This window comes from Bombina bombina, chromosome 3 (assembly GCF_027579735.1).
Source record: "Bombina bombina isolate aBomBom1 chromosome 3, aBomBom1.pri, whole genome shotgun sequence".
In the NCBI taxonomy this organism is placed as follows: domain Eukaryota; kingdom Metazoa; phylum Chordata; class Amphibia; order Anura; family Bombinatoridae; genus Bombina; species Bombina bombina.
In genome coordinates this window covers 25,089,245-25,114,481 of record NC_069501.1, presented here as the reverse complement: position 1 = coordinate 25,114,481, position 25,237 = coordinate 25,089,245, and the positions used below count along the sequence as shown (strand labels likewise).

The window sequence follows — 25,237 nt, the reverse complement described above, 5'->3', positions numbered from 1 at the left end:
TCAATGGAGGCTCTAAAATTTGGTAATTTTTTTTTTCAAAGACTGGTTTTCCTCGTAAAGTGAGTGACGTCATGAGCTTGTGTGAAAAAGTAACTAAATCGTGTTCTTTTTGTAATAAATAACGTGTTCTTTTTGTAATAAATAACTTTTTTTTGTATGTCATGTGGTGTATATTGTTTGTATGCATCGATGAGTGTATATTTGTGATAATCTTATTAGTTAGATGTAGGTATATGAGGCTCTTTTCCCGTGTGTCAATGTAAGTCAATGGGAAAATGGATTTGTGTTGTTTTTTTTCTAACACCCGAGATCTCGCAACTTTGATCGTTTGTATTTTGATGAAAAATTATTAAATCTTAAAAATAAATATAGTGTAGTGTTTGTATGAGTGTAAGTGTACTTTGTGTAATATTTGTTTTGTGATTCGTGGATGTTTATTTCTTCGGTATATGTTAACTACTGGGTCTGAGCTATCTGTAGAAATTTGAGCGTTGGGTGATTTTTGAGTGTCGGTAAATGAACTCTAAATACCGGAGTCCGTAAGAAACCAGCGTTAGGAGCCTCTAACGCTGGTTTTCACGGCTAACACCAAACTCCAAATCTAGGCCTATGGAAGGGTCCAATGAAGAGCCCGAAAGGAGAGCTTCATCATCAATTAGCAAAATCTGAGCCAAAGGGCCAGAAACGTCCAGGAGTTTGTTCTGGGCGCCACAAAGCGATCTTTTCAGGCCCTTCCTATGGTTCTTGCCTTTTCTGGTCAAAAAGGTTTAGGGTAAAACTCAGGGGTTGTTGACTCTCTGCCTGGGAGAGGTCTACGGCACTCTGCCCTGAGGAGGGCTCTGTCTTACCGATCTAATGGATGTCAAATGCATTTCTAGTGGAAACTAGACAGATGAGGAGGAAGGGACCACTCCGAGGAGCAAGGATGCCAAATTTGTTTAGGGTTAAAGATGGGGTTACCCGCCGGGTCCAAAAGATCTTCATCTGTATCCTCATCTGTACGGGCTCTATCAGAGGTGCCTTGAAAAGGGATATTTGGGGAATCTCCATCGGAAGGGTCACCTGAATCCCAATCAGGATCCGGATAATAATTCCGATTAAAAATTTCGGAGTCTGAGCTCATACAACCCTGATCATTATCCTCAGGGTTAAGGATTCTTTTACCACATTTTACCTCCAGGGAAGAGGTTCTATCACCCCTATTGGTTCTGCCCGGGGTAAGGGCTTTCAATTTATGCGCAGGTGCCTTGCCTTTTTTAGAAAGATGGCAAGGCACCTGACACGAATGTCACCTTCGCTTGCGCGGAGGAGGATAATCCTTCTCAGAATCAGAAGAAAGGATGTATTCTGAAGTAGGATTTGGATTAGATATAGGGCCATATGTAGAGGGGATGGGGTCTCTTTGAGAGAAGGCTTGTTGGACTGCCAAATTGATAAATTCTAAAACCTCCTCTTTGGAATATGAGGTTTTATCAGCTGATTACATTTTGGCACCTGAAAGGAGAAATTATTAACTAGTTATTTGAAAGAAAGACAGAAAAGTAAGTACATATATATGTACACAATGTAGAAAAATATTTAACTAAATATTGAAAAAATAATACAAATAAAATTAAGTGTCTGAGGGGAATAGAACTTGGGTCTATCAGTTGAAGGACAGTAGGAAATACCGCCAAGATATACAAGTGTTAAATAGTACAGAGGTGAAATATAGCTTTTGTATTAGTAAAACAAAAAATACCTCTAGATTCCAGTAGAACTGTTTATTGTCTTAACAAATCATATAACCTATTTATATATGATTACAAGAAATGTAAAATCTTTATTTTGTAAATTAATTATTTGGGCCTAAAGCAGCAGCGCGCACATCTTGCCACTAATGTCACGGCCTAATGAGCGTCTGCTAACTAGCAATGACTTTCTTTTAGGATTGTGGCCTATTAGGTCCCTCAGCCGCACCGCGTCACGTGGTTGTGACTGGAGCCGCCGGAGGAGATGGCATGGCCGTGCGGGCAGTTACAGGCTTGAGTCCACGTTCCCCTCTTCAACCCCGGTGAGAAAAAACCATGTGGCGCAATTGGAGCCGACAGAAGGAGACAGTCGGGACCGCACGAGCGGTTATGAATTACAAGCCGGCTCAGTCTCCTTCCAGCAACTCCTGAGAGATTTCACACAAGGGGGGCAGAGAACGTGCTGCGGCAGAGTTAGTCAGATTGTCGCTGCACACAGCTATACCGCCAACGACTGGAAGATAAAATAAGAGGTAGAAAAAAAAAAAAAACTCCTTAACTGAGTTATAGGGATTAAAGGAAAGGTGGCCGTATTAACTATACCACCAACGATAAAATAAATAGACAAAGCTTTTATTAGTAACATAAAATTATTAAATAAAATAAAAGCTTAAATTTAAAGGGACAGTCTACACCTATAGCAACATCATTTCAAACCATAGATCGTGTTCCGATTCTCCTAACTCACTCCCTCTACCCTAATGAGTCTGCTACACAAAGCGAGTTATTAGAAATAAGAAGTTTGATTTCGGACGTTAGAAATGGCCAACAAACTCCGCCTAATCCCTTTTTCCTCCTACCTTGTTCCTGTTCTTAAGTTAGCTCATACTCGTGCATGTAGCACAAAGTGACATAATGAGTCTCCTAACACGCCTGTGCATCTATAGGCCTAGATTTAGAGTTTGGCGTTAGCCGTGAAAACCAGCGTTAGAGGCTCCTAACGCTGGTTTTAGGCTACCGCCAGTATTTGGAGTCACTCAAAATAGGGTCTAACGCTCACTTTTCAGCCGCGACTTTTCCATACCGCAGATCCCCTTACGTAAATTGCGTATCCTATCTTTTCAATGGGATTTTTCTAACTCCGGTATTTAGAGTCGTTTCTGAAGTGAGCGTTAGACATCTAACGACAAAACTCCAGCCGCAGGAAAAAAGTCAGTAGTTAAGAGCTTTCTGGGCTAACGCCGGTTTATAAAGCTCTTAACTACTGTGCTCTAAAGTACACTAACACCCATAAACTACCTATGTACCCCTAAACCGAGGTCCCCCCACATCGCCGACACTCGAAAAAAATGTTTTAACCCCTAATCTGCCGACCGCCACCTACGTTATCCTTATGTACCCCTAATCTGCTGCCCCTAACACCGCCGACCCCTGTATTATATTAACCCCTAATCTGCCCCCCACAACGTCGCCTCCACCTGCCTACACTTATTAACCCCTAATCTGCCGACCGGACCTGAGCGCTACTATAATAAAGTTATTAACCCCTAATCCGCCTCACTAACCCTATCATAAATAGTATTAACCCCTAATCTGCCCTCCCTAACATCGCCGACACCTAACTTCAATTATTAACCCCTAATCTGCCGACCGAATCTCGCCGCTATTCTAATAAATGTATTAACCCCTAAAGCTAAGTCTAACCCTAATACTAACACCCCCCTAAGTTAAATATAATTTAAATCTAACGAAATTAATTAACTCTTATTAAATAAATTATTCCAATTTAAAGCTAAATACTTACCTGTAAAATAAATCCTAATATAGCTACAATATAAATTATAATTATATTATAGCTATTTTAGGATTTATATTTATTTTACAGGTAACTTTGTATTTATTTTAACCAGGTACAATAGCTATTAAATAGTTAAGAACTATTTAATAGCTAAAATAGTTAAAATAATTACAAATTTACCTGTAAAAGAAATCCTAACCTAAGTTACAAATAAACCTAACACTATACTATCAATAAATTAATTAAATAAACTACCTACAATTACCTACAATTAACCTAACACTACACTATCAATAAATTAATTAAATACAATTGCTACAAATAACTACAATTAAATAAACTAGCTAAAGTACAAAAAATAAAAAAGAACTAAGTTACAAAAAATAAAAAAATATTTACAAACATAAGAAAAATATTACAACAATTTTAAACTAATTACACCTACTCTAAGCCCCCTAATAAAATAACAAAGCCCCCCAAAATTAAAAAATGCCCTACCCTATTCTAAATTACTAAAGTTCAAAGCTCTTTTACCTTACCAGCCCTGAACAGGGCCCTTTGCGGGGCATGCCCCAAGAAATTCAGCTCTTTTGCCTGTAAAAAAAAACATACAATACCCCCCCCCAACATTACAACCCACCACCCACATACCCCTAATCTAACCCAAACCCCCCTTAAATAAACCTAACACTAAGCCCCTGAAGATCATCCTACCTTGTCTTCACCATACCAGGTTCACCGATCGGTCCAGAAGAGCTCCTCCGATGTCCTGATCCAAGCCCAAGCGGGGGGCTGAAGAGGTCCATGATCCGGCTGAAGTCTTCATCCAAGCGGGCCAGAAGAGGTCTTCCATCCGATTGAAGTCTTCATCCAAGCGGCATCCATCCGGAGCGAAGCGGCAGCATCCTGAAGACCTCCACCGCGGAACATCCATCCTGGCCGACGACTGAACGACGAATGACGGTTCCTTTAAATGACGTCATCCAAGATGGCGTCCCTCGAATTCCGATTGGCTGATAGGATTCTATCAACCAATCGGAATTAAGGTAGGAATATTCTGATTGGCTGATGGAATCAGCCAATCAGAATCAAGTTCAATCCGATTGGCTGATCCGATCAGCCAATCAGATTGAGCTCGCATTCTATTGGCTGTTCCGATCAGCCAATAGAATGCGAGCTCAATCTGATTGGCTGATTGGATCAGGGCACAGAGTGTGGGGGTCAGACAGACTAATCAGGGCACAGAGGGTGGGTGTCACACAGACTAATCAGGGCACAGAGTGTGAGGGGTCACACAGACTAATCAGGGCACAGAGTGTGGGTGTCACACAGACTAATCAGGGCACAGAATGTGGGTGTCACAGAGACTAATCAGGGCACAGAGTGTGGGGGTCACACAGACTAATCAGGGCACAGAGGGTGGGGGTCACACAGACTAATCAGGGCACAGAGGGTGGGTGTCACACAGACTAATCAGGGCACAGAGGGTGGGTGTCACACAGACTAATCAGGGCACAGAGTGTGGGGGTCACACAGACTAGTCAGGGCACAGAGTGTGGGGTCGGCGGTGTTAGGGGCAGCAGTTTAGGGATACATAGGGATAATGTAAGTAGCGGCGGTTTACGGAGCGGCAGATTAGGGGTTAATAATAATATGCAGGGGGCGGCAGATTAGGGGTTAATAAGTGTAAGGTTAGGGGTGTTTAGACTCGGGGTACATGTTAGAGTGTTAAGTGCAGACGTAGGAAGGGTTACCGCATAGCAAACAATGGGGCTGCGTTAGGAGCTGAACGCAGCTTTTTTGCAGGTGTTTGGTTTTTTTTCCAGCTCAAACAGCCCCATTGTTTCCTATGGGGGAATCGTGCACGAGCACGTTTTTGAGGCTGGCCGCGTCCGTAAGCAACTCTGGTATCGAGAGTTGAAGCTGCGTTAAAAATGCTCTACACTCCTTTTTTGGAGCCTAACGCAGCCTTTATGTGGACTCTCGATACCAGAGTTATTTTTATGGTGCGGCCAGAAAAAAGCCGGTGTTAGTTTTTCGGGTCGTTACCGACAAAACTCCAAATCTAGGCCATAGTGTTTTGCGTAACCGGAAGTCCGTCCGCGCATCTGGAACATACAGCCTCCGCAAAAAAACAGCAACATATTGCTCTTGAATAAAATTAGGATTTTAACAATTGCAAAATAATATTTAATTAATTAATGTGATCGCCGCTTCACTCTATACTTATACTCTAAATAGCTTTTCCACTGAATTTGATTTGTGTTCAAATTTAATATATATTTGAGTTCCGTTTTTTTGGTTCCTATGCTGCTGCGCATGCGTGAAAATACGAAAGCCCGAGACAGATTTTTAACCGGTGATCAACTTTTGATTGGAGCATTGAAAATAAGAGAGTCTATGATGTTGTTTATAAGAGGAGCTAGACGGCCATTTCTAATGATAGAAATCGAACTTTTGAATTTGAATAACTCAGTTGGTGTAGAGGACTCGTTATGGTAGTGGGGGTGAGTTAACTAATCGGAACTCGATCTATGGTTTGAAGTTATGCTGCTATAGGTGTAGACACAATGTTAAGGATATAATGCTACAAAATTAGTAATACACTTTTAAGCAATGACAGTCATTACATTTCTATGGCTTAGAAGGAAAAAATATATTGTATATAGACTAGGAAACATCACTTGCTGGCTGGCAGCAAAGAGGAAGCCATTTCCTGTTCTTGGTTATATTATCTGCTTTGTGCTGATTGGTTGTTTTTTGTTGGTTATATTATCTGCTTTGTGCTGATTGGTTGTTTTTTGTTGGTTATATTATCTGCTTTGTGCTGATTGGTTGTTTTTTGTTGGTTATATTATCTGCTCATTGCTGATTGGCTGTTTTTGTTCCCATGTTACTGGTTCTTTGCTGCTGTTTTGGAAGTCAGTAAAGATTTATGCATAAAATATAAAGCCTCCTGTCTGCCATACAATCAGTATCATTTAGCTCAGGCTAGATATCATTGTTTATATAGAGGGATTCCCAATTAGCATAAAACCAGCCCAATGAGAGTGAGCCAAGATGGTTTTAATAGAGTAAAAGCTTGGTTACTTATTTAGAATTCCCCATTGAAATGCATGGGAATTATGGTGCCAAATGTCATGATTACTATCATATTAACCTTGCTAATTGTTGTTTAATAATTACTTTCATGAACAAGAAGCTGACTACCTGAATAAGATGCTGGGGGAATAGAAAGCCAACTTCAGCATCCTCTGTTTTAGTGTAACTTATTACTATGGCAACAATAATGTCAGGCTAATAACATATGCAGGGCAGCCTGGGAGCTGCAGCTAGTAGTGAGACACAATCCCATATGAACCATAGACTGCAATCTAAATAAAGCTCTATAATTGCCGTCTAAATAAAGTACATAGAGCATGGGCCCAACTTTCCCGCGCACACACAAAAGACCCCGAGTACGAGCTTTCCGCTCGTCTCGTGAACCTCTAACTTCAGGAATCAGTATGTTATAACGCACGCGCACACACTGTGTCTGTGAATGTGAAGTAGCTGCACCGAACATTTTATATTTGTTTAAAATACACCGCCCTTATGGTTGGCCTGCAATGCTGATTAGCTACTGTAGCTGTCAATCATTATGGACATTGATAGTTGATTGGCTGTAAGAAAGTCAATAGATACATTCATTGACCTATTGAGTATTTTTGTGTAGGATCTGCCCCCCGGCGACTGTAATTGGTGCGATTGGGGAACGTAATTCGAAAGGGGTGGAAATCGACTGCTGATTGGTGGTTTCTAGATTTCGTCATCTCGCCGGGACCCACAATACTGAACTTGAATTGAAGTTGAGGTACTGAGGTAAGTTTGTGTGTCAGTCAGGGACGTGTGTGATAAACCACTCGTGAGGGACACTCACCCACGCACTACCTACTCACTGCAGCAGACACGCGGCGTGGTCTTATTTTTATCTCACTCACGGTCAGACATTTCATCTGCTTCTCACCTAATTTACCCTCAGAGCAACAGTGCCCTGATTAGTCTGTGTGACACCCACACCCTGTGCCCTGATTAGTCTGTGTGACACCCACACCCTGTGCCCTGATTAGTCTGTGTGACACCCACACTCTGTGCCCTGATTAGTCTGTGTGACCCCCACACTCTGTGCCCTGATTAGTCTGTGTGACCCCCACACTCTGCCCTGATTAGTCTGTGTGACCCCCACACTCTGCCCTGATTAGTCTGTGTGACCCCCACACTCTGTGCCCTGATTAGTCTGTGTGACCCCCACACTCTGCCCTGATTAGTCTGTGTGACCCCCACACTCTGTGCCCTGATTAGTCTGTGTGACACCCACACCCTGTGCCCTGATTAGTCTGTGTGACCCCCACACTCTGTGCCCTGATTAGTCTGTGTGACCCCCACACTCTGTGCCCTGATTAGTCTGTGTGACCCCCACACTCTGTGCCCTGATTAGTCTGTGTGACCCCCACACTCTGTGCCCTGATTAGTCTGTGTGACCCCCACACTCTGTGCCCTGATTAGTCTGTGTGACCCCCACACTCTGCCCTGATTAGTCTGTGTGACCCCCACACTCTGTGCCCTGATTAGTCTGTGTGACCCCCACACCCTGTGCCCTGATTAGTCTGTGTGACCCCCACACTCTGTGCCCTGATTAGTCTGTGTGACCCCCACACTCTGTGCCCTGATTAGTCTGTGTGACCCCCACACTCTGTGCCCTGATTAGTCTGTGTGACCCCCACACTCTGTGCCCTGATTAGTCTGTGTGACCCCCACACTCTGTGCCCTGATTAGTCTGTGTGACCCCCACCCTCTGTGCCCTGATTAGTCTGTGTGACCCCCACCCTCTGTGCCCTGATTAGTCTGTGTGACCCCCACCCTCTGTGCCCTGATTAGTCTGTGTGACACCCACCCTCTGTGCCCTGATTAGTCTGTGTGACACCCACCCTCTGTGCCCTGATTAGTCTGTGTGACCCCCACACTCTGTGCCCTGATTAGTCTGTGTGACCCTGTCAGTATATTTATGAAAATCTTAGTAGTGCTATCCAAATAATATATATAAGTTTATGGCAGGGTTATAAACACAATACAAAGAAATAGAAACCCTTATCAACCATGCACCTACTAGACCATACAATTAATATAAATATCTGAATTCTTTTATTTAGTTAATATCCATAAACATATTGAACTATATTTGCAGTAAAAGGAAACTAAATAAAAGTTTATATGCGTAAAACCAACTCTTAAGATATGCTATCCTTCTTACAAAACCCAGAAAAATATACCTTCACAATTCAGCCTTTTATTTATTTAACACAATGGGACTAAAAACCTTTAACATCCAAGCAATACAATTCTAAACAGTGTTTATAAAACAATAGGATAATATATATTCTGCTATTTAACTGCAATTTATCCTAATACAAAATTAACTGACAATATCAGAACTTGCATAGATGAGTTACTTGGTCAATCAGACGCAGATTTAAACAATATATATATAGGCTGTGAAATGCTAATTAAAACACACTATTTCTTTAAATCTATTAAATACAAATTGACTATGCATATAACTTATCTTACAAAACCCTTGTATGCATCACCCAAATAAACAGCAATCCGGTTCCCAATGTTTTGCAACAGATCCAATTCGTAGCGGTCTTTAGGTCATCTCATTTGAAAGAAGGTTTTTGCACAAATCAAGGATAAGTTTTAAGCTCCTTGCTGAAGTGAACTTTTTTTTTTTTAGGTATATCGCAGCCAAAATCAGATCACTAATTTTCAACAAGTTACAGACAACTCTCTCTTGTGCATTCAACACTCCCATTATATAATCATTGATGACATCATGTGGGTGGCACTACGGGAGCTGACCTTCCCATTGGTTATCTGGGAAGTCTAAATCGGATTGGCCCTTGGAAATTTCATTTTTAACAGCCAGAAAGAACCTTCTGGCTGTAGTTCTCGCAACATAACACCAGGTGGCAGCACAAACAGACACAGCAACATTTGAAACAGCTTAAGTCAGTATTTCTATGAAATGGTTATTAATTTTTATCATAATTTACTGCGACAACTATTCATAATATTTGTTTTGGATAAGTTATATCTTAATGAATTTTCTGATCATTTTGATATGAAACATCACATATCTAACATTATATTAAAATAACTTATATTTCATAGTTATATCACATCAAATATATATCTCATAGTCATATCACATCAAAGTAACTTCCATATTTTCATCTCACTATATTTTAAAAGATGTATGTGAAACTTTATAAACATTTATTTGTATGTTTATATGATATGACTTAATTCATTTCATGCGGCATTCCGTCTCTTTCTAAGATTGATGCTCATGACCAATGGTTGTCTGCAATAAAAATAGAAATAATTATTAGAGATGATCCAATCATTAGTATGTGTATGGTCCATAAGTATTTATTTATATTCTTAAAAACACAGAGGCTAAGTAAGATCTTTTGTGTTTTCAAAACATATATATCATTTCTATGTATATCTGAATTTATCTGTCTGAAAAATATAAGCAAAAACAGAGGTTATTACACATTTTTGACTGACTAAAACAGTTACCTCCCAAGCTTAGCAAATACCCATGTAATAATAATATAGAATTTAGACAATTTCCCAAATTTCTATATTTAATACATTCTGGGGCATGTATTTAAACAGAGAGAGAAAAAAAAAATGTTTATTTGCTGTCTGCTTACGTGAACTTCCAGAGTCACACCTTAGCATTTGTCTGTGTTTTCCAAGGCCTTTATTGCTCCACATGGGGTCAATCCATGAGGAGTTGTAAGAGTCTTTAAAACAGCATATTTCCTGTTTAGCCAGCAGTGCAGATGTGTATTTAAAAATTAACACCATGTGCATAAAAGCTGTCTCTCCATGATTTTGATCAGTTCCAAAAGGGTAATTCAGACATTTCGTCTCCATATATTTGCCTGTATCCTGAAACTATGTTATATTTTAGTTCCTTGCTAAATTATACAATTGCATAATTTAACATATTGAGTGTGTGATATCTCCCAGAGATAATCCTTTGTTCTCCTTTCAGCCAAGAATGTCTCCTGTGCAATTGGAGTGGGGGAGATCTAATCCTTTGTCCTACAGACCATGTTCATATCCACAGATCTATTAAATAAAGACAAATATACCTCTATATATTATTTAATAATATTTCAAATACCTTGACATAAATCCCCCTTTCCAATTCAAAAATATGTAGGACACATGTATTTGAATTGGATCAAAGTTAGTGGTATTTGGTGAGGATGTTGACCGTACACATCATGGACAGTCTTCTATGTAGATAGTCTGTCAATTTTGAACCTTCATGTTTATCAGTTAGGCATCTTTAAACTATAGTATGTCTTTAGTTCATTTGGGGATATGACACTTCATTCTCCCTCTATGACTTGTAGTTGGGATCTGGGATGACACGCTCGCAATTGATTGATATGGGCCCATTTATCTATGAAACTTTCATTTTTGGGGATCCGTATTTTATAGGCCACTGGAGATATTTTGTCAGTAATGACGAAAGGACCTTTCCATGAGGGAAGAAATTTCTTCTCCCTAACCTGATCTCTTCCAAAGTTATAAAGATAAACTTTATCATTTATTTCATATTCCTTTTTGGATGTTTTGAGGTCATAATAGGTTTTAGTGGCAGTTGCGGCTCTTTCTAAATTCCTTTGAGCAAATGCAAAGGCATATTGCAGGTGTTTTCTTAAGTTCTCCACATATTGATGTGTATTAGCAGCGTTTATCAAGTTTTGGTCTGATGTACGGTATAGCAGATGCTGAGGTAGAACCATTCTTCTACCAGTCATCAGTTCAAAAGGTGACATCTTGGTAGCACTACTTGGAGTTGCTCTTAATGCCATTAAGACTAGAGGTAGTTTTACATCCCAGTCTTTACCTGTTTCACTCACAAACTTTTTGAGGATTTTAACAATGGACTGGTTGTAACGCTCTACACCACCACTTGAGGCAGCTCTATAAGCAATATGGAGCTTTCTTTTAACCCCTAGTATTTTCCACATTTTTGTCATTACTTCGCTAGTGAAGTGGGTCCCCCGATCTGATTCGATTCTTTGGGGCAAACCGAATCTGGAAAATACATGGTTGATGAGCAATGCTGCACATGTTTCAGCACTATTGTTAGGTGCACTAATGCACTCTACCCATTTAGTGAACAGGCATGTTACGGTTAACATGTATTTGTTACCTCTTGATGATCTTGTTACCGGGCCAATAAAATCAATTTGTATATCTGACCATGGCATTACCATCCCCCTTTTCTGCAATGGCGCTCTATGCGTTGGTGCAGTGGGTTGGAACTGTGGACAGATTAAACACCCTTGACAGTAGGTTTGAACATCTTTCAACATGTGTGGCCAAAAAGCATAATCACGCAATATTTCGTACGTGAGTTTGGCACCGCGATGACCAGATGTGGGAGCATCATGGGCATGTTGAAGCATTAGACCTCTGAACTTGGTGGGTACTACCCACTGTTGGATGCCAGTTTTGGAGGTTCTAATTAACAAACCATCCTGTAATTTGAATTGTGATTTAGATTTTATTAAGATTCTCAGATCTTCTTTGCCAATACAATCATCTTTTGAGATGGGGTTGCTTTCAGGATCTTCTATGTGTTTATAGAAGATGCCTACAATGGGGTCTTCTTTTTGACTAGTGATCAGGTCCTCACTAGGAGAATCCTGACTCCATTGTACCAAATTAGGCTCACTCTGTTGTTTTGCCTGGTTTCTGGTAATGGCTTCTACCTGAATTGCACCCATTAAATGGTCAATATTAAGGAGTTCTCCAGTTATGGCTCCTTGTTTGGCTAATGAATCCGCAAGGTCATTGCCTTCCTTATCAGGACCTAAAACTCTGGAATGACCCTTGGTCTTTTTCCAGTGTATGGTTAAATCATTGGATACTACCAGATTATCAATCTCGCAGAACAATTTGCCATGCTTGACTGGTTTGTTATTGCTTTTCTGCATGCCATTTCTTTTCCAAGTTGGCAGGTATTCAACAAAACTGTCACGCACATAATTTGAGTCAGTTATGATCACAAATTTATGAATACCATGTTCAATAGCCATTTCAATGGTTTTGAAAACAGCAGTTAGTTCAGCAACTTGACTGGATCTTGGTCCAATGTTGAAACCTATAGATAAATTTGGGAATCCATTTGCCCCAGTTATACCAATGCCAGCAACTAGTCTGCGCTCATTATCAATAGTGGCATGGTAAGAACAACCATCAACATACACCCAAGGTAGTGTTTGGCAATGGTCCTCATTGTACATTTTATATGGTGAAAGCAATTGTTCCTCCAGAGAATCATCTTCTGATAATTCTTCCCCAGGATCTCTATCAGTACAGTCGTGGAGCTCAGCAAGTCCTTGTGCGACTGGATTCTTTTTATTCTGCTTGTAGCGAATTTCTAATGGCCAGCCTTGCAAGGAAAGAGTCCACGCTGTTATGCGGCTATTAGACAAATTCCCATCTCTTATTCTCTCACTTTGCAAATATAGCAAAGGCTGGTGGGCCGTTTCTACAATAATTTTCTCGCCCTGTATATAGCTGCGGAAATTTTGTAGAGCCCATACAGTAGATAAGAGGGCTTTTTCGCAATCGCTAAATTTTATTTCTACTGGGGATAGATTTTTGCTCGCATAAGCAATGGCTTTGTTCAAATTATCATGCTTTTGGTATAACACAGCACTCATGCTTATATCTGTGTAACCTGTCTCTAAGAAGAAAGGTTTACCACCTTCAGGGTACGCTAAGCAAGGTGCTTGAGTGAGTTTTCTCTTCAGCTCTCTGATGGCTGTCTCTTGAGACTCACTCCAGTGCCATTCCACATCTTTCTTTAGAAGAAGTAGTAGTGGTTTAGCTAATTCCGCATAATTATCAATGAATTTGCGAGAATAATTTGTCATACCCAGGAATGATCTCAATTCCTTTAAGTTAGTTGGGTTTTTAGAATTCACTATAGCTTCCACCTTTTTCTTTTGGGGATTTAATCCTTCAGAGGTAACTTCATGTCCCAAGAAGTTTACACGAGTGCGGCACCATTGAGCTTTTTGCAGGGATAATTTGACACCTGCCCTTTTAAGTTGGCTGAGGACGTGTTTAAGCTCTGCAATGTGTTTTTCAAAGTCTGTGCTTTTGATTAAAACATCATCCACATAAGATAAGGTCCCCCTTTCCAGTGCGTCAGGCATAGCCTTATGCATGAATACAGCAAATTCATGTCCAGAATTTATGTATCCAAATGGAAGTCTCTGGAATGCATACTGAATCTTTTGGAAGGAGAATGCTAGCTTATATTGGTCCTCTTCATGTACCTTTATGGTCCAATATCCCTGTGCACAATCAATGGCAGTGAATATTTTGGATCCCTGCATTTGTGCTAGGCACTGGTCAATGTATGGTACAGGCCAGCCAGACATGTATACTCGTTTGTTTAGCTGTCTTAAGTCAGCACACAAACGCCATTGTCCATTGGGCTTAAGGACACCTAGAATAGGATTATTATAAGAGCTGTGCACCTGTCTGATAATACCTCTTTCTTCCAAATTCCTTATGATCTCTGCAAGAGAATCATATGAGGCTAAGGGAAGTCTGTATTGTTTGACAAATACAGGTGGCGCATTAGGATCTGTTTGTATTCTTGCAATGTGCAAGTCTGTGGTACCACAGTCATAAGAATCCTTAGCGAAAATATCCTTGTATTCCATTAGGAGTTCTCGCAGCTGTTGGCGTTCATCATCGCTGGAACAGCCATTAGCTAAGGATATTTGCTCTTCGACTATTTGCTGAAATCCTGGAAAGATTTCAGGCTGTCCTATTTCATAGGCTTCTTCCAGTCTAGAGGTGAGATCCCCTTGATTATAATTTACATTGCTCCCATGACTCTGGGTATTGGGGTAATCTTGCTGTTTGATTGGCTGATCAAACACTAGAGAGGCTTCTTCAATTTTACAGATGCCTTCCTCTGAGCTGAAGGGATAAATAGACTGAATATTAAATAGACCCTCTGGCATAGATGCAAAGGATTGTTCTATTAATTGTTCTTCAGTTAGGTATCCTTCAGGTATTAGCCCAATTACATTATTCTGGAATCCAAAAGTGTAATAACTTGATTCCAGTGCATATCCTATGGTAGTTCCCTTGGATAATGTTATATCCTGTGGGGTCATGTTATGCACAATAATATTTATTGGAACAGTTCCAATATTCACCATAGGAGTGTAGGTTACTGAGACACCCAGATTTTGTATTCTATGGGAGAGGCAAATCAGTGTTTCAGAAGTTTTTAATTTCTGACCTCTCTTTACCTGTAAGGGTAAAAGAAATTTATCAGCCCCAGCAGGAATTATAACATCGCTAGATACCTGCATATTCACAGCATATGGCAATTGCTGGTTTGATTTCAGGGCTGCATTTTCATCCTGAAATACTTCAGGGTCCCCCTTTAACCTGCTCCAGAGGCAAGAATTAATCAAATCTATTTGTATGGCATATCTATGTAAGATATCATTGCCAATGTATATTTGATTATAGGGAGTATTTAAAACTAAAAACAGGTGCTTCACTGACTTATTACCAATAGAGATAGATAATAAGCACTTAGCTGTGATGTTATAGCTTTCAGACCTGTCATCCAGGCCGTTGACACAGTGGTCTTGGGGAGAAAGATATTTAATCACTTTAGGTTCAGCTATTTGCGCTAATAAACCTTCGCTTATATAGCTAGCTTCCTGTTTTAAATTTATTTTAGCATACTTGGTTTTACCAAGGTCATGCACTTGTATAGGGATAAATAGATCCTCTTTAACTCTCTCAATCCCTGTAAGGTATTGAGCATGGTCTCCCCCTTTAGGGATTTTATGATCCCCCTTGTGGAGTGATATGGTTAATACATCGCTATCTAGGGAAATATTCGCTATCTTTCCAGGCGATATTTTAAAAGTATTACCATCAGAGCCACTAAAAGGAGTCTGATCATCTATTTGCAGAATAGTGATTTCAGGTGTAGAGTTATTCCTGAAATGAATCTCCACAGCATCTGGTTTCTCTTCCACCACGTGACAGCTGTGTCGGGTGCGAGATATACCAGATTTTTCATAATTGATAGGCCGTTTAACTTGCGACCAGATTACATTATTTATGCAATCAATTATGGTGCTTAATCGTTTCAGGAGATCACTACCAATAATTAAACGATCAGTTGGCAGATCCACTATAATGACAGGGTGTCTTATGACCCTGTTCCCCAATTTAAATTTTAACCAGGCAGTACCGTAGACTTTTAGGGAGTCACCCCCAACACCTATTAGAGAACCGTCAAATTCTCTTATTTTGGGTTTGTGGGGTGTTAGCTCATTTAGCTGTGTGTAGTACCTGTGGGATAAGATAGTTGCCTGTGACCCAGTGTCAATTAATCCCCTGATAGGGTTGGAGACTGAATCTTGCAGCTCAACTAGTACATAATATCTTCCTGTAGTTTCTATCATTTCACACATAAAATTTGCATTCTTGTACATCTGTGGGCTTCGCCACGTTTTACCTGGATCCGCTGTGTCATTCGATGCAGAGGAAATTTCATACCTACCTGTTTCCCCTATGACAAGGTCAGCTGGGTTCTTGTGTACTGCATCTGTGGAAATAATGTTAAGAGAACACTGCAGAGGAAAAGTTTGGTTAATTTTTCCCGGCTGATGTCGCTCATTGTCACAGCTAATTTGTCCGTTTCCGGTCTGTGGGGAGATAACATGATTAGTATCATTGATATTTATTACTACATTTTGTATATCTCTCCCCTCCCCTTCAGGTGATACTGCAGTATTTATGACTGTGCCTGTGGTCCACTGCTGACCACTGGCTGTACCCCTAAAAAAGTATTGTTCGGTTGCTGAGCCGTAGATTTTTGACTCATATTAGCGATTTGTTCGCTCAACCGATTTAATTGGGTAAACAGCATATCTACCTGATTGTACAAGTTACCTCTACCCCTGGGCCTATCTCTTGGTGCCCCATTGTACTGATTCCTGGACCATTGGGTTCCCTCAGAATCAGGGCCACTATTTCTATTCTGGCGTGGTTGCCCCTGGGGTTCAGCTTGTTCAGCATTAGTACTTTGGGGAGCATTATATACCTGGGGTGTCTGGTTACCCTGAGAATATCTTCGCCGTCTATTGTATCTACCCTTGCGCGGATACCAATTATTCGGTGAGTATTCTCTTTGTGAGTAATTATTCACCTGATTATGTCCCCCACTTTGGTTATAGTCTCCCTGCGCCTCAACCTGTGTAGGGGGAGGGGCAGAATTAAACCTCTGTGGAGATGGCCTGTTTTGACTGGCCACCTCTGCATAAGTCCTCTTGTTGGACTCCAAATTGAGGGGGCTAGGTGACACCCTAGTTTCTGCCACAATTTTGGGTTTTGACTCATTTTTAACCCCCTGCTCACTGGACTGCTGAATAGAGTATAACTTCGTACTCTCTTTGATCAGCCATTCCAATGAGCAGTCCTCATCAAAATCTCTAGCTAAGTTGATTTTGATGGGTGTAGGCAATGCTTCAAAAAATAAATTTACAAATTCTGAGCCATCAAATCTGGGATTATCTTCAGCCATACTGTACGCATTTTTCAATACAGAAAGGAATTCGACTGGACTCTGATTCGCACGACACTTTAAACCATATACCGCTATTTTTGCGGCAGTTTTAGTGCGATATTGCCCGAATTCTTTTCTGCATTGTTGTTTTACCCCATTCCAGGAATGAATATTCATATCCTTTAGTGAAGCAAAGAATTTGTGATGCTTACTGTCAAATACCCAAGGCAGAAATTCAATTTTCAATTTCTCACTTGTAACATTCATTATAGCTAACGCATTTTCAAAAGCCTGTAAATGATCAATTACAGATGTTGTTCCCTTATTGGAGAATATAGGTACTGCGCGTTGTACGAAGGTGATTATTTTATGGGAATCATAGACTTTATCAGACTTATTTTGGGATTCTCTGTTAGAGTTTCCCTCCCCCGCATCAGCTGCGCTACAGCTGTCCTCTGGATTTACATCCTGAGGGGATTGTCTATTTGGGAAATCTACTTCTGACCCGTTAGGGGTCATTTGTCTATGTTGTTCTATATATTTTCGTACCTCGTCCCTGACGCGTTCGCTAAAGGAGTTAGCATTATCTGTATTATTCTCATTGCTAATATAGGGGTTTTCATTATGGCGATATGACCTTTTTAAATCGCTTAATTCTCTCTGGCTTTGCGCAAGCTGTTTATTTAAATCTTGTATCTGCGCGATTAAGTCCATATTGTGCTTATCTAAGGTGGCTAGGTTTTGGGCAAATTCATCCATTTTATTTTTGGCTGTTTTTAAACCCTCTTCGCGTCTGCGCGAGGAACGAATACTATTTTCTAGCTCCTGTATTTGCAATCGTTTGTCTGTGACACAAAACGACATTTCGTCAATTATGCATATTAAAAGGGGCCAGGATTTTAGTATTAGTTCGTCTCGCTTTATGGGAGCTTTGCATTGATTAATCATTAATAATTCCTGGAAGAATTCATTCTCTTCATTCCACATATTATTATTAACGGTAATATTTTTAGCCCTAGTTTCAAGCATATCCATAAAATCATTTAATTCACCCGCAATATTAAACTTCCCTTTAAGGTAACTTAAGATATCTTTCTTAAGGACCTGACCTTTAGTAATAGGTATGGTTATGGGACCAATTTCATTGCTATGTATAGAATTAAATGAGTCACTTCTGGCTACAGACATTATTGTATTGGTTTAGTATTTATTTAACTAAAATGCTAATACAATTTTTTGCCAATAAAAAGAGAGAAAAATTTTATATTTCAAAAAAAAAATATTATTAATTTTGAAATATGAAAAATTAATATTCCGAAATATGAAAAATCAATATTTTTGATTAACTTTGAAAATATGAAAAATTAATATTTTTGATTAATTTTGAAATATGAAAAATTAATATTTTTATTAATTTTTCAAAATTAATCTTTAATAATATTTCAAGATATTAATGTCAATCTCGAAACATGAAAATTAATATTTCAACTTCTCAAAAAAAAAATTATATCTTTAAAATATTAATATCGAAATATGAATTTATTTTTTTTCTCTTTTATAATAATTTCTATTTACTTACAAATATATTATATCAATTATGATGGAATATTAATAAATCTCAGAAAAAGTGCCTCCAATTATTATGTCAGTATATTTATGAAAATCTTAGTAGTGCTATCCAAATAATATATATAAGTTTATGGCAGGGTTATAAACACAATACAAAGAAATAGAAACCCTTATCAACCATGCACCTACTAGACCATACAATTAATATAAATATCTGAATTCTTTTATTTAGTTAATATCCATAAACATATTGAACTATATTTGCAGTAAAAGGAAACTAAATAAAAGTTTATATGCGTAAAACCAACTCTTAAGATATGCTATCCTTCTTACAAAACCCAGAAAAATATACCTTCACAATTCAGCCTTTTATTTATTTAACACAATGGGACTAAAAACCTTTAACATCCAAGCAATACAATTCTAAACAGTGTTTATAAAACAATAGGATAATATATATTCTGCTATTTAACTGCAATTTATCCTAATACAAAATTAACTGACAATATCAGAACTTGCATAGATGAGTTACTTGGTCAATCAGACGCAGATTTAAACAATATATATATAGGCTGTGAAATGCTAATTAAAACACACTATTTCTTTAAATCTATTAAATACAAATTGACTATGCATATAACTTATCTTACAAAACCCTTGTATGCATCACCCAAATAAACAGCAATCCGGTTCCCAATGTTTTGCAACAGATCCAATTCGTAGCGGTCTTTAGGTCATCTCATTTGAAAGAAGGTTTTTGCACAAATCAAGGATAAGTTTTAAGCTCCTTGCTGAAGTGAACTTTTTTTTTTTTTTAGGTATATCGCAGCCAAAATCAGATCACTAATTTTCAACAAGTTACAGACAACTCTCTCTTGTGCATTCAACACTCCCATTATATAATCATTGATGACATCATGTGGGTGGCACTACGGGAGCTGACCTTCCCATTGGTTATCTGGGAAGTCTAAATCGGATTGGCCCTTGGAAATTTCATTTTTAACAGCCAGAAAGAACCTTCTGGCTGTAGTTCTCGCAACGTAACACCAGGTGGCAGCACAAACAGACACAGCAACATTTGAAACAGCTTAAGTCAGTATTTCTATGAAATGGTTATTAATTTTTATCATAATTTACTGCGACAACTATTCATAATATTTGTTTTGGATAAGTTATATCTTAATGAATTTTCTGATCATTTTGATATGAAACATCACATATCTAACATTATATTAAAATAACTTATATTTCATAGTTATATCACATCAAATATATATCTCATAGTCATATCACATCAAAGTAACTTCCATATTTTCATCTCACTATATTTTAAAAGATGTATGTGAAACTTTATAAACATTTATTTGTATGTTTATATGATATGACTTAATTCATTTCATGCGGCATTCCGTCTCTTTCTAAGATTGATGCTCATGACCAATGGTTGTCTGCAATAAAAATAGAAATAATTATTAGAGATGATCCAATCATTAGTATGTGTATGGTCCATAAGTATTTATTTATATTCTTAAAAACACAGAGGCTAAGTAAGATCTTTTGTGTTTTCAAAACATATATATCATTTCTATGTATATCTGAATTTATCTGTCTGAAAAATATAAGCAAAAACAGAGGTTATTACACATTTTTGACTGACTAAAACAGTTACCTCCCAAGCTTAGCAAATACCCATGTAATAATAATATAGAATTTAGACAATTTCCCAAATTTCTATATTTAATACATTCTGGGGCATGTATTTAAACAGAGAGAGAAAAAAAAAATGTTTATTTGCTGTCTGCTTACGTGAACTTCCAGAGTCACACCTTAGCATTTGTCTGTGTTTTCCAAGGCCTTTATTGCTCCACATGGGGTCAATCCATGAGGAGTTGTAAGAGTCTTTAAAACAGCATATTTCCTGTTTAGCCAGCAGTGCAGATGTGTATTTAAAAATTAACACCATGTGCATAAAAGCTGTCTCTCCATGATTTTGATCAGTTCCAAAAGGGTAATTCAGACATTTCGTCTCCATATATTTGCCTGTATCCTGAAACTATGTTATATTTTAGTTCCTTGCTAAATTATACAATTGCATAATTTAACATATTGAGTGTGTGATATCTCCCAGAGATAATCCTTTGTTCTCCTTTCAGTCAAGAATGTCTCCTGTGCAATTGGAGTGGGGGAGATCTAATCCTTTGTCCTACAGACCATGTTCATATCCACAGATCTATTAAATAAAGACAAATATACCTCTATATATTATTTAATAATATTTCAAATACCTTGACAACCCCCACACTCTGTGCCCTGATTAGTCTGTGTGACCCCCACACTCTGTGCCCTGATTAGTCTGTGTGACCCCCACACTCTGTGCCCTGATTAGTCTGTGTGACCCCCACACTCTGTGCCCTGATTAGTCTGTGTGACCCCCACACTCTGTGCCCTGATTAGTCTGTGTGACCCCCACACTCTGTGCCCTGATTAGTCTGTGTGACACCCACACTCTGTGCCCTGATTAGTCTGTGTGACACCCACATTCTGTGCCCTGATTAGTCTGTGTGACACCCACCCTCTGTGCCCTGATTAGTCTGTGTGACACCCACCCTCTGTGCCCTGATTAGTTTGTGTGACACCCACACTCTGTGCCCTGATTAGTCTGTGTGACACCCACACTCTGTGCCCTGATTAGTCTGTGTGACACCCACCCTCTGTGCCCTGATTAGTCTGTGTGACACCCACCCTCTGTGCCCTGATTAGTCTGTGTGACACCCACACTCTGTGCCCTGATTAGTCTGTGTGACACCCACACTCTGTGCCCTGATTAGTCTGTGTGACACCCACACTCTGTGCCCTGATTAGTCTGTGTGACCCCCACACTCTGCCCTGATTAGTCTGTGTGACCCCCACACTCTGCCCTGATTAGTCTGTGTGACACCCACCCTCTGTGCCCTGATTAGTCTGTGTGACACCCACACTCTGTGCCCTGATTAGTCTGTGTGACCCCCACACCCTGTGCCCTGATTAGTCTGTGTGACACCCACACTCTGTGCCCTGATTAGTCTGTGTGACCCCCACACTCTGTGCCCTGATTAGTCTGTGTAACCCCCCCATACTCTGTGCCCTGATTAGTCTGTGTGACCCCACCCTCTGCCCTGATTAGTCTGTGTGACCCCCACCCTCTGCCCTGATTAGTCTGTGTGACCCCCACCCTCTGCCCTGATTAGTCTGTGTGACACCCACCCTCTGTGCCCTGATTAGTCTGTGTGACACCCACACTCTGTGCCCTGATTAGTCTGTGTGACACCCACACCCTGTGCCCTGATTAGTCTGTGTGACCCCCACCCTCTGTGCCCTGATTAGTCTGTGTGACCCCCACCCTCTGTGCCCTGATTAGTCTGTGTGACCCCCACACTCTGTGCCCTGATTAGTCTGTGTGACCCCCACACTCTGTGCCCTGATTAGTCTGTGTGACCCCCCCATACTCTGTGCCCTGATTAGTCTGTGTGACCCCCACACTCTGCTCTGATTAGTCTGTGTGACACCCACCCTCTGTGCCCTGATTAGTCTGTGTGACACCCACACTCTGTGCCCTGATTAGTCTGTGTGACCCCTCACACTCTGTGCCCTGACTAGTCTGTGTGACCCCCACCCTCTGTGCCCTGATTAGTCCGTGTGACACCCACCCTCTGTGCCCTGATTAGTCTGTGTGACACCCACACTCTGTGCCCTGACTAGTCTGTGTGACACCCACCCTCTGTGCCCTGATTAGTCTGTGTGACACCCACCCTCTGTGCCCTGATTAGTCTGTGTGACACCCACACTCTGCCCTGATTAGTCTGTGTGACACCCACACTCTGTGCCCTGATTAGTCTGTGTGACACCCACCCTCTGTGCCCTGATTAGTCTGTGTGACACCCACACTCTGCCCTGATTAGTCTGTGTGACACCCACCCTCTGTGCCCTGATTAGTCTGTGTGACACCCACCCTCTGTGCCCTGATTAGTCTGTGTGACACCCACCCTCTGTGCCCTGATTAGTCTGTGTGACCCCCACACTCCGTGCCCTGATTAGTCTGTGTAACCCCCCCATACTCTGTGCCCTGATTAGTCTGTGTGACCCCCACACTCTGCCCTGATTAGTCTGTGTGACACCCACCCTCTGTGCCCTGATTAGTCTGTGTGACCCCCACACTCTGTGCCCTGATTAGTCTGTGTGACCCCCACACTCTGTGCCCTGATTAGTCTGTGTGACACCCACACTCTGTGCCCTGACTAGTCTGTGTGACACCCACACTCTGTGCCCTGACTAGTCTGTGTGACACCCACACTCTGTGCCCTGACTAGTCTGTGTGACACCCACACTCTGTGCCCTGACTAGTCTGTGTGACACCCACATTCTGTGCCCTGACTAGTCTGTGTGACACCCACACTCTGTGCCCTGACTAGTCTGTGTGACACCCACACCCTGTGCCCTGACTAGTCTGTGTGACACCCACACCCTGTGCCCTGACTAGTCTGTGTGACACCCACCCTCTGTGCCCTGATTAGTCTGTGTGACACCCACCCTCTGTGCCCTGATTAGTCTGTGTGACACCCACACTCTGCCCTGATTAGTCTGTGTGACACCCACACTCTGTGCCCTGATTAGTCTGTGTGACACCCACACTCTGTGCCCTGATTAGTCTGTGTGACACCCACCCTCTGTGCCCTGATTAGTCTGTGTGACACCCACACTCTGCCCTGATTAGTCTGTGTGACACCCACCCTCTGTGCCCTGATTAGTCTGTGTGACACCCACACTCTGTGCCCTGATTAGTCTGTGTGACACCCACCCTCTGTGCCCTGATTAGTCTGTGTGACACCCACCCTCTGTGCCCTGATTAGTCTGTGTGACCCCCACACTCGGTGCCCTGATTAGTCTGTGTAACCCCCCCATACTCTGTGCCCTGATTAGTCTGTGTGACCCCCACACTCTGCCCTGATTAGTCTGTGTGACCCCCACACTCTGTGCCCTGATTAGTCTGTGTGACCCCCACACTCTGTGCCCTGATTAGTCTGTGTGACCCCCACACTCTGTGCCCTGATTAGTCTGTGTGACACCCACACCCTGTGCCCTGACTAGTCTGTGTGACACCCACACCCTGTGCCCTGACTAGTCTGTGTGACACCCACACCCTGTGCCCTGACTAGTCTGTGTGACACCCACACCCTGTGCCCTGACTAGTCTGTGTGACACCCACACCCTGTGCCCTGACTAGTCTGTGTGACACCCACACCCTGTGCCCTGACTAGTCTGTGTGACACCCACACCCTGTGCCCTGACTAGTCTGTGTGACACCCACACCCTGTGCCCTGACTAGTCTGTGTGACACCCACACCCTGTGCCCTGACTAGTCTGTGTGACACCCACACCCTGTGCCCTGACTAGTCTGTGTGACACCCACACCCTGTGCCCTGACTAGTCTGTGTGACACCCACACCCTGTGCCCTGACTAGTCTGTGTGACACCCACACCCTGTGCCCTGACTAGTCTGTGTGACACCCACACCCTGTGCCCTGACTAGTCTGTGTGACACCCACACCCTGTGCCCTGACTAGTCTGTGTGACACCCACACCCTGTGCCCTGACTAGTCTGTGTGACACCCACACCCTGTGCCCTGACTAGTCTGTGTGACACCCACACCCTGTGCCCTGACTAGTCTGTGTGACACCCACACCCTGTGCCCTGACTAGTCTGTGTGACACCCACACCCTGTGCCCTGACTAGTCTGTGTGACACCCACACCCTGTGCCCTGACTAGTCTGTGTGACACCCACACCCTGTGCCCTGACTAGTCTGTGTGACACCCACACCCTGTGCCCTGACTAGTCTGTGTGACACCCACACCCTGTGCCCTGACTAGTCTGTGTGACACCCACACCCTGTGCCCTGACTAGTCTGTGTGACACCCACACCCTGTGCCCTGACTAGTCTGTGTGACACCCACACCCTGTGCCCTGACTAGTCTGTGTGACACCCACACCCTGTGCCCTGACTAGTCTGTGTGACACCCACACCCTGTGCCCTGACTAGTCTGTGTGACACCCACACCCTGTGCCCTGACTAGTCTGTGTGACACCCACACCCTGTGCCCTGACTAGTCTGTGTGACACCCACACCCTGTGCCCTGACTAGTCTGTGTGACACCCACACCCTGTGCCCGGACTAGTCTGTGTGACACCCACACCCTGTGCCCGGACTAGTCTGTGTGACACCCACACCCTGTGCCCGGACTAGTCTGTGTGACACCCACACAGCCTTTTGCAGGCCTGAAACGCTGTTTGCTTGTACATATGGGCCCAGTTGTAAAAAAAAAAGGTCTTTTAAATAAAATGTGGAGGCTGGTAACTGTGTGAATTTTTAATTATAATTGGGACTTGGTAAGTGTCCTTCTATGC

The 25,237-nt window shown here is 41.5% G+C and overlaps 1 protein-coding gene across 4 annotated transcripts in view; it reads left to right on the top strand.

The window, feature by feature from the left end:
- Positions 1 to 7,351: 7,351 nt before the first annotated feature.
- TTF2 (transcription termination factor 2) overlaps positions 7,352 to 25,237 on the top strand; it is a 534,153-nt gene continuing 516,267 nt past the window's right edge. For 3 of the 4 annotated variants that reach the window (XM_053705754.1, XM_053705753.1, XM_053705751.1), the window contains exon 1: positions 7,352 to 7,389. The gene's annotated coding sequence lies outside the window, so the exon portion shown is untranslated. Of the gene's footprint in view, positions 7,390 to 19,652; positions 19,889 to 25,237 lie in introns of those variants that run through there. The other variant, XM_053705752.1, reaches the window with a different exon arrangement.